The 11,092-nt window shown below is 42.8% G+C and overlaps 1 protein-coding gene and 1 long non-coding RNA gene across 4 annotated transcripts in view; one reads left to right on the forward strand and one right to left on the reverse strand.

The window, feature by feature from the left end:
- The window catches only part of LOC108754866, an 8,973-nt gene extending 8,196 nt beyond the window's left edge, over positions 1–777 (reverse strand). Inside the window, exon 1 of the long non-coding RNA XR_001939737.1 lies at positions 469–777. This is a non-coding gene — a long non-coding RNA (uncharacterized LOC108754866). The remainder of the gene's footprint in view (positions 1–468) is intronic.
- The window catches only part of LOC108754863 (semaphorin-2A), a 361,619-nt gene that overhangs the window by 305,962 nt on the left and 44,565 nt on the right, over positions 1–11,092 (forward strand). The gene's annotated exons all lie outside the window — the stretch shown is intronic.

The following is an 11,092-nucleotide window of genomic DNA, read 5'->3' on the forward strand; positions in this document are numbered from 1 at the left end:
TCCAAAAAAATGTCTAATTTGGCTAAAACGTCATTTTTCCTCTATTTCTTCGAATTGAGGCAACGGTTTCACTCCTTTGCATATCGCGTATTCGTTTTAGACTATAGATATATATTCGAAAGATTTCTAATTCCGCTGACGTGTTACTTTTCACCATTTCTTGAAGAAATTGAGAAAACAATGAAAATCGACTTAGAGATAAGAAACGTAAATGTAGCTTTCGCTGTTATGAGATGCATTTTATGATTCTAATTTCAAACTGCAGGCATATATAATACATTCCCGGCGGTTCCATCTGTGAACTGTTTATATACGCGGTCTGTTAATGCAATATTGCGATTGCTATTTAATCCCAGCGAACGATCCTCCGTACACGGATTGCATCTTGTGGCTGACCTCGTTGGACGATGAGGCGAGACGCGCGGTGGCGGTTCAAAGTCCTGGTCGAGTTCGGACGTTCGTACTCACCGCAAACATTCCGCAGGGCCGAGGTAACAGATGTTCTACATCGTAGTGCCGTTCGTCGGCGTCAGATTTACCGGTTATAGGATATCCCTGCAGATGTGTGCGGCGGAAGCCGCCATACCGATCTGATTCCGCGTGACGTCACAACGACGAACCGTTCGTGGTTTGCACAAGGTCGAGACACGGACACTGTCGGACATCGGGATCCTCGGCCGAGGATTATCAACCGTCTAATGCTGCGGCTGCGATCGTCCGCAAACGAGCTGCTTGAATATCGTTGACTACACCGCTGCCATTGTAAATCCTGTCGACGGCCGCTAGCCGCTTCCCTACGTGAAATTGGCAAAATATTGTAACGATGCCAGTCATGTGTTAATATTAGCCCTCGTACGTTTGCGCACTTAAAGCGGCTCCGTTACATTTGCATGTATTTCAGGTAGTTATTTTAAGCGAAACACAACAGATCGCTTGGCGAAGCGAGAGAACAAATGGAATTAACTCCGCCGCCGATTGAAATATCATCTACGATAGAGAGGAGAGTTATGCACACGATTTCGAGTTTTTGGTGGTTTGTACGATAATCTAGGGATGAATAAATCATGAGTATTTTAATAGCGTAAGCGCATATCGTCGGCGAATAATTTACTGATAATTCGCGTGCATATTGCCACGAAACGATATGAGCCGCGTTTAAATCGCCAATTACCGATTATCATTGCCCATCATCCAAGTACCAACTATAATCCATAGAAATAAATTTCGGTTCTCATCTCCTGTCGAGAGATTTATCTGAATTTTCAGTATTTATATTTGAGAAAATCCGTACAGTACGATCGTCATGAATTAGATTTCGTCATCGTGATCGAACGAGAATCTCGTTATTTCCTCGCGCAGTTTCATGTTCTCTCCTAGAAATCCAAACGTGAAACGAGATCGGGTAACTTCTGCAGACGATCTGGGCGGCCCGGGCCATCTGGTGCGCTTCTGGCGGGTTATTATCGCGGTGCGATCAACCCTATCCGCGCGTACGTGCGCACGTTTCCACCCAGCCCTCGTGGGCCCATCCCCTTATCGGGCGCAATAATGGAAACTACGTCGTCGATTCTATTTTCTCTCCCTCGGGAACCGCGGGGGCGACCCGCGCCCGCCCGCCCTCCGGTACCAGCATACGCGACTCCGGCGGGCCGACACGGCGTTGGGTACAATAATGGTTATTTATTAGCGCTAAATCAAATGCGTTAGCGTGTGGCTGCACGAACGCAAAGCCAATATATATGATAATGATGATAATAATTCCGGAAGTGGCCGCTTTGCGCGCGATCGACGATTCTCCAAATCCCACCACCGCAAAGGCTCTCTCGAAAGGAGGAAAAAAATATCCGCCGTCGGAAAGAGTCAATCAATGTTCTGTCGGTTTGAGGTTAAAAATCAATGTAGGAAGATATAGAAAATAAAATGTGATCTCCCCCCGAGGGGAGATAGGAATGATAGTTATTCTTTGTTGATATCACATGATATCACGAAATGTTCTCTATCCCTCTGAGATGGAATTATCCGTACGCGGATTTAATATTTAGGGGATAGAAATGATTTCAAAGCCAAACGGAGCGCGCGTCAGCATCGAACAATAATTGATGATGGTCTGCAATAACGGGAGATTTACTCCATTACCGTTAATTATACGACGGTTACCACGTCATTCTATCCCCTACCGCTATCGAACCAAAGTCTAGCAGTTTCGATATTGACGTAAAGTGCACCGGTATACCGTTAATATCATCGTGAGTTCTGAGTTTCGGCGAAGCTGTAATTGTAGCGAAACCGCGAAAGCAAAGGCATTCCTTCGGCGAACCAAACCACTTCCGGTCCGCGCGCGGACAAAAGGCAATCTCCGCGCTGCTCCCGTCCGATAGTCATTGCGCGCTGTTGTTGGAAACATCCAACTCGTCCGTTCCTGCAATATAATCCAGCGCGCGGATGGTCGTCGGTTTAACGTCCGCATGCGTTTCGTATGCAAAATACGTAAAGTGCACGAGGTACTCGACGCGACGCGACGCGCAAATCGGACGAAAGAGACGAGAGGAGGGGAGGCACCTTTTGCTCCTTCTAGTGGGGTCCCCCCCCCCCCTATGGTCATGTAAAGGGCGACAACCTGTCCGATGCAGATTGCGCCCGCAACATTCGTCACCGCCCCCTCCCCCCCTCATCCGCTCTCGCGAAGCCGTCCTGGTCTTGGATGGCGACGTGTAAACACGGTGATGTAATAGCAAGCAGCGTGTGGTCCTGGTCGGGTTAGTATTGTGTGTGCATACTGATGTTTCATTAGCCCACTGTTCATGCCGCTCTCGTACTGTCAATCAAGTGCTCCACCCTGCGGCTGCTCCTCAGTTCGAGCGAAGCCGCTGGCGAACTCCCAACGTCGCCGTTAGGATCGCTTTATAAGGGGATTACAATTATCCGATGTTTGATTAACCCCTACCCAGGGCATTGCAATCTGCTTAGGGCGCGTTACACAGCAATCCGAGCGATCGCGAGCGTCGTCGCCGGTTGTGGCGCGATCCGCGGTATAATTCGTTGGGATGCAATTTGCCACGGGCTCCACTGGCCTCCGAAATTGGAATCCGCCTAATCCGGCGGCAGCGCCGCCGCGATGGATTTTCAAGGTATGTCTAACGCAGCTGCCGCACGCGCGGGAGAAACTGATCCGGACCTCGTGCTCCGTCGACCGGTGGCAAATCGTGCCCACCGATGGGGTTGCTTTGCAAAGGGATTAAAATCACGCAGTGTTTGATTGCCCCATGGCAAGAGTTAGGACATACCATTAAGATCGATATACCGTCGATACACGAGAGCAGATCTCGGATGAACAGTTGAATTAAACGTTGATGTTAAACCAACTGTACATACAACTGCATAGTAACTGTCGAACGATTGCGATTGTCGCGAATGGACATGATTCTGTTCCGTTTGTAACAGCTAAGTCCTGTGCGCGCATTTTCGCAAATGTCAATAAAGTTAGTCTACGTTGGCATAAACCGGCACCGACTGATTGCTCTATCGCTATATTTATATTTCACGACACTTTGAAATTTAAATAAAGCTCTTTGAATCGTAGCTCTTTGAAATGTTCCGCGGAGTGGGTTTGCTGCAGTAATAATCGGCTATTGGAATCGTTTTATAAAGGGATTACAATTACTCGATGTTTGATCACCCCTTCGAGCTTGCAATCTGCTTGAAGTTGCATTACATATTCAAGTGATATACGCAACAGAAACTCGTGCGATAGTACAATAACATAATAACCCCATTATTGCGGCATTGATCGTACTTTACAATTATCCGCGGTACATGTCCTCGCGTGCAGAGACAATAAATTTTACATTTTTAATCAATGAAACGTTTTTAATAAATAAGACATGAAACATTTGTGCGTTGATTATGCCTTCATGTTAAAATTAACATCGAATGGTAATTATTTCGTAAAGCATTCACTTAATATTGGTTTATTTGCAACTTTGTAATAAAAAGTATTATTAGACACGCATAGTTTATTATCATGTTATTCTGCTCGGGTATAATATTTCTACCGCTTAAGCGGACAGTAGAATTTGCTATACCGACAACAGGGGCTTTCTATGTACGACTTTAAATTTGCGGAATGAAATATAAAATGTAGAGTTGTTCCAGTTGCGTTAAAAAAAAAAGCGATGAAACACGGCTTATATTGTAGCACGTGTAGTTGTGTACACTGCAATAAGAACGCTTGAAATAGTTTGTATTGTATGTACCGCGTTTAAAAAATAACGTTATTTGTTGCATGTTTTTACGAATGTGCATGTTGTAAAATTTGTTTGATTGGAATATAAATATCGCTTTCTGGGCTTCGCGGGAGCATTAATGTTCGATCGCTTTCTGGGATTCGGGAGCGTTAATGTTTGATCGCTTTCTGGGACTCGGGGGGCGTTAATGTTTGATCGCAGTTGCAAAAATGACTAATTTATTATAAAATTTAATATAAATGAGCGCATCGTGGAATAAGACAGATAGCAGCAACAATATTTGTTTTTGATCTAGCTGGATAGTGATTGTTGGAACATCATCAGCTCTCGATTGCTTTTGTTGAACTTCGCAATTGAGTTCTTCGCCTGCGGCTCCCCTGCGGATCGGTGGTTCTATCGCACTCGAAAGATCGTTATCGCTTTGTTCACTCCGCTTTACATAAGAGAATTAACATTATCCGCCGATTGATTTTGCGTTTACAACATGACTCGCTTCAATTACGTGCACTCACGTGTTTACGCTGACCAAACCTGGAGGGCCAAACCCCTCAAAAAGAATTAAAAATAAATTAATTTTGATTACAATATTACGTTGACTTATCTTTTATTCTGTTGATTGACGTCTATTCTATTTTGTTTTATTTTATTACTTAATGGTTGACAAATTCTTTCGAGCGTTACGAATCAATTACCTTTTACATTTATTCAGCGTTCAATAAAACCGGATTAAAGTTGTTTTCGATAACATAAAATCGCTTTGTAAAGGGATGACAATTATTAATATTTGATTATATTGTCGCATGATACAAGTTAGTTTAGATGTTTAAATTATGCGAACTATCATGACAGCAAAACATGCATTCAAAACATTTTGTTTGAACATTTGCAATTATATCATGATACGCTTCGTATATTGTATCAAATAAAGTGTCAATTTTCCCATCCGCGTTTATTCGCAAAGTGATATGGAAATGAGATGAATTATTATCATAATTATATGTTACATTTTATATATTGCGATGCATCTTCATTAAAGAAAATTGATTACATTCTTAATTCGCAGCATCATTATCGTCATCGTCCCATCCATTAGCTTGTTTCAATCTCTATCTAGAATTGTATGAGAGTTAATAGAAACGGTATTAACTTTTATACCCTAATATTTTTGGTGTGTGAATACGTTTGCGGAGAAAATATATCTCGCCGCCGCGTTGTTTTCTCTGAGATAAGTGAAAATTTACTGCGTTAGAAACATTTTTCGTGCCTCTGCAGTGCGAAAAATCCGCGCGCGTCCTCCCTCTCAACGCTGCCGAAAACGGGGGAGGATTAGTAGCCGCGGGACATTTTGTGGAGGTCGTCTATCTGATCATCCTCAAAAACGGATCTCTCCACTATGGGGATGCGCGTCGTGAGGGGTGGTCAGTTCTGTGCGAACGAGTTCTGTGCGCGAAAGGGGGTAGGGCAACGGTTTGTGCAACGTGTGTGATTACGTTGGCAATTACTCCCACCCTCGCGACTCAGATCGAGGTGGCCGCCCTCGCTTCCTCTCTGCCTTCACCCTGTCGGCCTCGCCCGACGGCGGAAGGGTTGTAACTCGTTATTAGCGAGGAACGGCAGCGGTGGAGGGGGAGGTGATTACAGCCCCCGAAGTAGATTCGCCGACGATGATAAACGCAAGTCTGCAGATCCGATCGCGGGCTAACTCGTTCTCTCTCTCTCTCTCTCCTCTCCTCTCTCTCTTTTCCGCGCTTGTCCTTTCTCTTTCTGTCTCTTTTCTACCATTCTCTGTATACCAATTCTCTTGACATACCTTCGCATTTTATTAAGTTTGAATCTTGATGAGTGATCTAAGAAACCTTGATTAGTGATATAAGAAATTCTAAAAATAATAGACCGGCCTACCCTTTCTCCGTTCTCATGCCTTTTTCTGCTAAAACGTTTTTCTGATAAATATCTGCACCATCCGCAGTATAGCGGTAGAGGCGAAAAGAGATTTAATTAGATTGCGGGAAAGATAATTTAAATGCTTCAATCCAACACTTGGCATTTGAACTTTGCATGCAAATAGAGCATAAAAATGACGTATACGAGGCATTGAATCTAATGATCGACTTATTGTGAATTTATTAGACATTGATGGAGATTTGCGTGAACGATTGCGTATGATATTTGTGCTCCAGCTTCGAGTTTTACTTTGAAATATTAAACTACTATTTTAGCTCATAGAAACGAGAGGAACGGAACTATGATATTAGTTTTACGAAAGTTGTACGTTTACAATCTGTCCGTCGAGTGCTATGAGTCCACGATCCTATGCTTGTTAGGAGATTTAGCAGCAACGATGAAAGATTTCGAGAGCACGAGACCAGAGCAAAGAAGGGAAATCCCGGAGCCAAATGAATCAGGGATTCGCACAGGCGAAGGACAGGTGGGGGTCAATAAGAAAGGAAAGTTCTCGAGGGGCAGTCAGATAGACAGAGAGAAAGAGAAAAGTAAAGAGAGAGAGAGAGAGAGAGAGAGAGAAAGAGTAAATCTGTCGAGCGGATTCTTTCATATACCATCCAAGTCCAAGTCCCGTCGAGAACGCGCCATAGAAAAGCCCTGAAGAGCCCTCTAAAAATGACTGCCTCCCACCCCGCGCGTGCAGGAAAGGTATTAGGGGGTCGACGATGGGCGGGCGGTGGTGACTGCAGCAGCACGCTGCGCCGAGTGTAGCGACGGTAGCCGTACGCGTGGAACGAAAAGATAACGCAATTTATTTCAGGCTTTATTCATCCTCTTTCATTCTCTTCTCTCGCTCGCGCCGCACGGTCCGGCCGCGGCGAAGCAGTGAAAATTCTCCGCGTTTTCTTTTTGTTTCCCTGTCTCTCTCTCCTCCTTTTTTGACCTTTTTTTTTTTTGTCGCCTGCCTCACTCGGTCTTTATCTGCGCTACCACCATCGTTTCTGACGCCGATACGCTTGTCGACGAGGATATTTTAATGTGCGCGCGGTACGCGGGCTTTATCGCGAACGATGGATTTCGTAGTCACTCTGATAAAATCGATAACGGGTAAGCTAAAACCGATAGCTCTTTTCGATAATCTTTTCGCATAAGAGTATGAAACGAAAATCTGCTTTGGAGAACTGAAACAATTTCTTTCTTCCTCTTCCTCTTTCTAATTTTTTTAAATAAATCATTAATATAATTTAATATATAATTTATTATTATTTAATAATTTTTTAACATAAATAATATTACGGCAAAAATATCACGTGCCAGTACTGTGTCGCATCTGTAAAAGTAACGTATCTGTCAAACGCAGTAGATGTTCACGTATGTGTGTGAAAACGTCGAAATAAACAATTGAATCGTGCAAAGGACCAATTGAAATGCTTATTATTATTGAGGTCGAGCCATGACTGTTGCAATATCGAACATGAACTGTGAGAGAGCTGTCAACTGGTGCGGCGGCGGTCGCGCAATAATTCGCTTTCCGACCAATCCCCTATTTTATATCGCTGCTGCGACGCTGCGCCAGCATTACAAATGCCAACACCATTTTGCGCAACTTGACTTTGACATTGTCGACTTGTAACAAATATCGCTTCACAATCCAAATATTTTTCTCCGATGAGTTAGAACATTTTTTATTTGCATTTTATCTCAATTTTCAGCGTTATATTTAAGCATGATATTTAACTTGCGCGGAGAGCGATACAATATCGTTTTATTGTATTGATCTCTTTTGTGAATTATTTCAATTTCAATTTATCTGATAAAAAAGGATTAAGTGACGTGTCATATAAAATCAATTTTGAATTTAAAAATAGATGCCCAATTTTTCCTATCCAATAACGACGAAATATTGGATCTTTTATGTGTACGTATGAAAGTAAACGACGAAAATATTTTCTGAAAATGGACCTCTATTATTATAGGTAGAATCGTATATTGTAGATATCCGATCCATTTTGACGGAATGACTCTCTGAGCGGCGCGCTATGATTCTGTACAACTTGATCAATTGTAAGGAGAGGATATCGTGCTACCAATTAAGCAAGTTCATAGTTCGCTCTGAGGAACTATCAAGGCGTTCATGTTCTTACTAACTAAGAAAGGCGACAGACGGACGAGGAGGAAGGGAGTGCGAGAGAAAGCCAGAATGATGTTTCCACTTCGTGCTTCTGATACGTGATCCACGAGGAGTAAATCTGATCCAAATCTAGTACAACTGCATGATGGCGATGCATTAACCTAATGAGCCTTTAACTAAATTGAACTGTTATATGTTGTTATACTAATAGAACTGTTTACGAAGTGTAGGCGATCTCTTGTCGCTGTTGAATCATCAAATTTCATGTTAACGGATATTTTCACGAATTTTTTGGCGTATTAATATTTAATTTATGTTCCAAATTAACAGCTCTAGTATTATACTTTCAGTATAATACTAAATTGATGAACGCGCGTATCGATCGACTGATCAAAGTGTCACCCGCCGCCCTTACACATTTTCTTAAGCGCCGTAGGCCCCTATTATCTAGATTAAAATATGCGATAATCAAATTCCGCGAAGTAAACGATCATGTAAGTGTGACAGCGAGAATAGATACGATAAGATAGAGGAGTAGAAAGGGAGAGAAATAGAGACAGAGACGCCCGAGAGAGGGTTGATTAATGAGAAGGGCGTGACGTGGCGGTGCGCCGCGCACCAGCCACGCTTTGCCCCATTTCATCTCCGCTTTCACCCTCTCTTACGTTTCTCTTTTGGGCTCTCTTTTTGCTCCCTTTCTTTTTCTCCCTTTGCTTCGTCATACCTATGTTATACTTACTTTGTCAACGAAACCCTACTCCTCTTCCGCTGCTTTTCCACTCTTTGCACGCCGCTCCGCCTAGACCGACTGATATTTCTATTTCAACCTTCGTTGCTCTCTTGAATTTTCACATTGCTACACTTTTACGCAATTACGTTCCGCAACGGTGCTCCGCCCTATACTTTTCCTCTCTCTGATTCTGCGGTTGCAAACGATCCCTCGAATTCCTCTTCGACCAGCCGTTCATTCACGTTTGTCGGTTTATTAGGCAAACGGGTCGGAAAGCAGCGGGTTATTGTCAAGACCATTTCTGCAAAATCCTCACCCTCGCATCTCCGGCGCGGCGACAACCCGTTCGCATTCTGAGAACTGTTTCTCCGGCTGACTACCCTCGCCTCCCATTTCATCCGCAACCTATCCCCAGGGTTACCCCGCTAGTCGAATCTATAATCGAGGTAAAATGTGAATTCGCACGCACCTGGCAACCTTCGATCAGAACTCGTGCCACCAGGGGATGAAATGGAATCGTAATAGTAGCCATAGTAACGCTTTGGTTCCCGCGCGTGTTCCGAAAAACAAGGTACAGGGGGTCTCGATACTCTTAGATTTCAGTCAACGATATCGTAGCACAGAGGACATTAACTCACGTTAAGCACTCGCGTTAGAGCACGTTAAGGTTCAAAGGGAGACTTGAACCATTTAAGCGACATAACGTCCTTAAATAATGCTCCATTTGAGGCCCCTTGAACTATAAAATCCACCATTGTTCTTGGCGAATTCGATTAACGACACGAACGACAGGTATCGGGCGCAAGCTATGATCGATACTCCGAGAAACCTGGAAAGTTTGCACAATGCCTGGCGGCACTCGCACTGGGACTTTCGGTTTCGAGAAGAGTGTATTGTCGTGTCGAGGTCCGGCGAATCCGCAAGCGGAGCAGACGAGTTCCAAACATGTCAATTCTGTCAAGAGCCGCGGCCGAGGTGGTCGAGTATGTGCGCATACACACGCTTAGTTTGACCCCTCCTCGCTTGAACCAACTCCTGACAGACACGAAGGATAGAAGACGCGTTTCACACCGGATAAAAGGTTCTCGAAACGCGTCAGCAGGTTCTATCCCACGCGATGATCGTGCCTTGACCGAAGAGCGATTGCGAATCTAGACTCTAGAGACACTCGATCCCCTTCCTTTTTTTCCCCCCACTCCCTGTATTACCTTGTCCTGAATTTTGTTGCCATCTGTATCTTCGATCGGAAACAGGCTTTATTTAAATAACTATCAACTTGATACAGACACCAACGAATAAATCCAAGGATAGATGTATAATAAATCAGTCATTGCGGGCCAACAGGTTACACGTGTGTAAAATCGTATACTTTATTCTTGAGAAAAATTGACGAACGTTTCAATTCCTTTTGATTGGGTCTTTATCAGTGTAAAAATAAAATCTCGGTAACGTATAAATTTAATATAAAAGATGCAATGTAAAGCAAATTGGAGTATCGCTAACATATATTCATAAAATGATAATAATGCTGTCGTATCTAACAAAATACTCAAATCTTACATTTCAGATTAATTTCTGTAATTGAATAAAGCCGAATAAGTCACATTATAACATAACTCGAATCAATTGAACAAAAAACTTACGTGTAAAATGTTAACGATGATCTGTGAGATAAGACATGTTAGCACAAAGATATTCAGAGAGTATATGAGAGGTCAAGATCGATTGTCGTAGTCATAGATATAAATCATAGTGATAAATAAGTACAAAATATACATATATAACATGGTAATAAATAAATACAATACATGTACATATTTTATACAATAAATTAGAGAAGTAAAACATGGAAATGTCAAATCTTTTTAAATAGATCTTGGTATAATGGATCTAGAAAGTATAATCTCACAGATCATCGTTAATATTTTATACGTAAGTTTTTTGTTCAATTGATTTGAGTTATGTTTTAATGACTTATTCGACTTTATTAAATTACGGATAATCTTTCTCTCTCTCTCTCTCTCTCTCTCTCTCTCTCTCTCT

This window comes from Trachymyrmex septentrionalis, unplaced genomic scaffold, assembly GCF_001594115.1.
Source record: "Trachymyrmex septentrionalis isolate Tsep2-gDNA-1 unplaced genomic scaffold, Tsep1.0 scaffold81, whole genome shotgun sequence".
NCBI lineage: Eukaryota > Metazoa > Arthropoda > Insecta > Hymenoptera > Formicidae > Trachymyrmex > Trachymyrmex septentrionalis.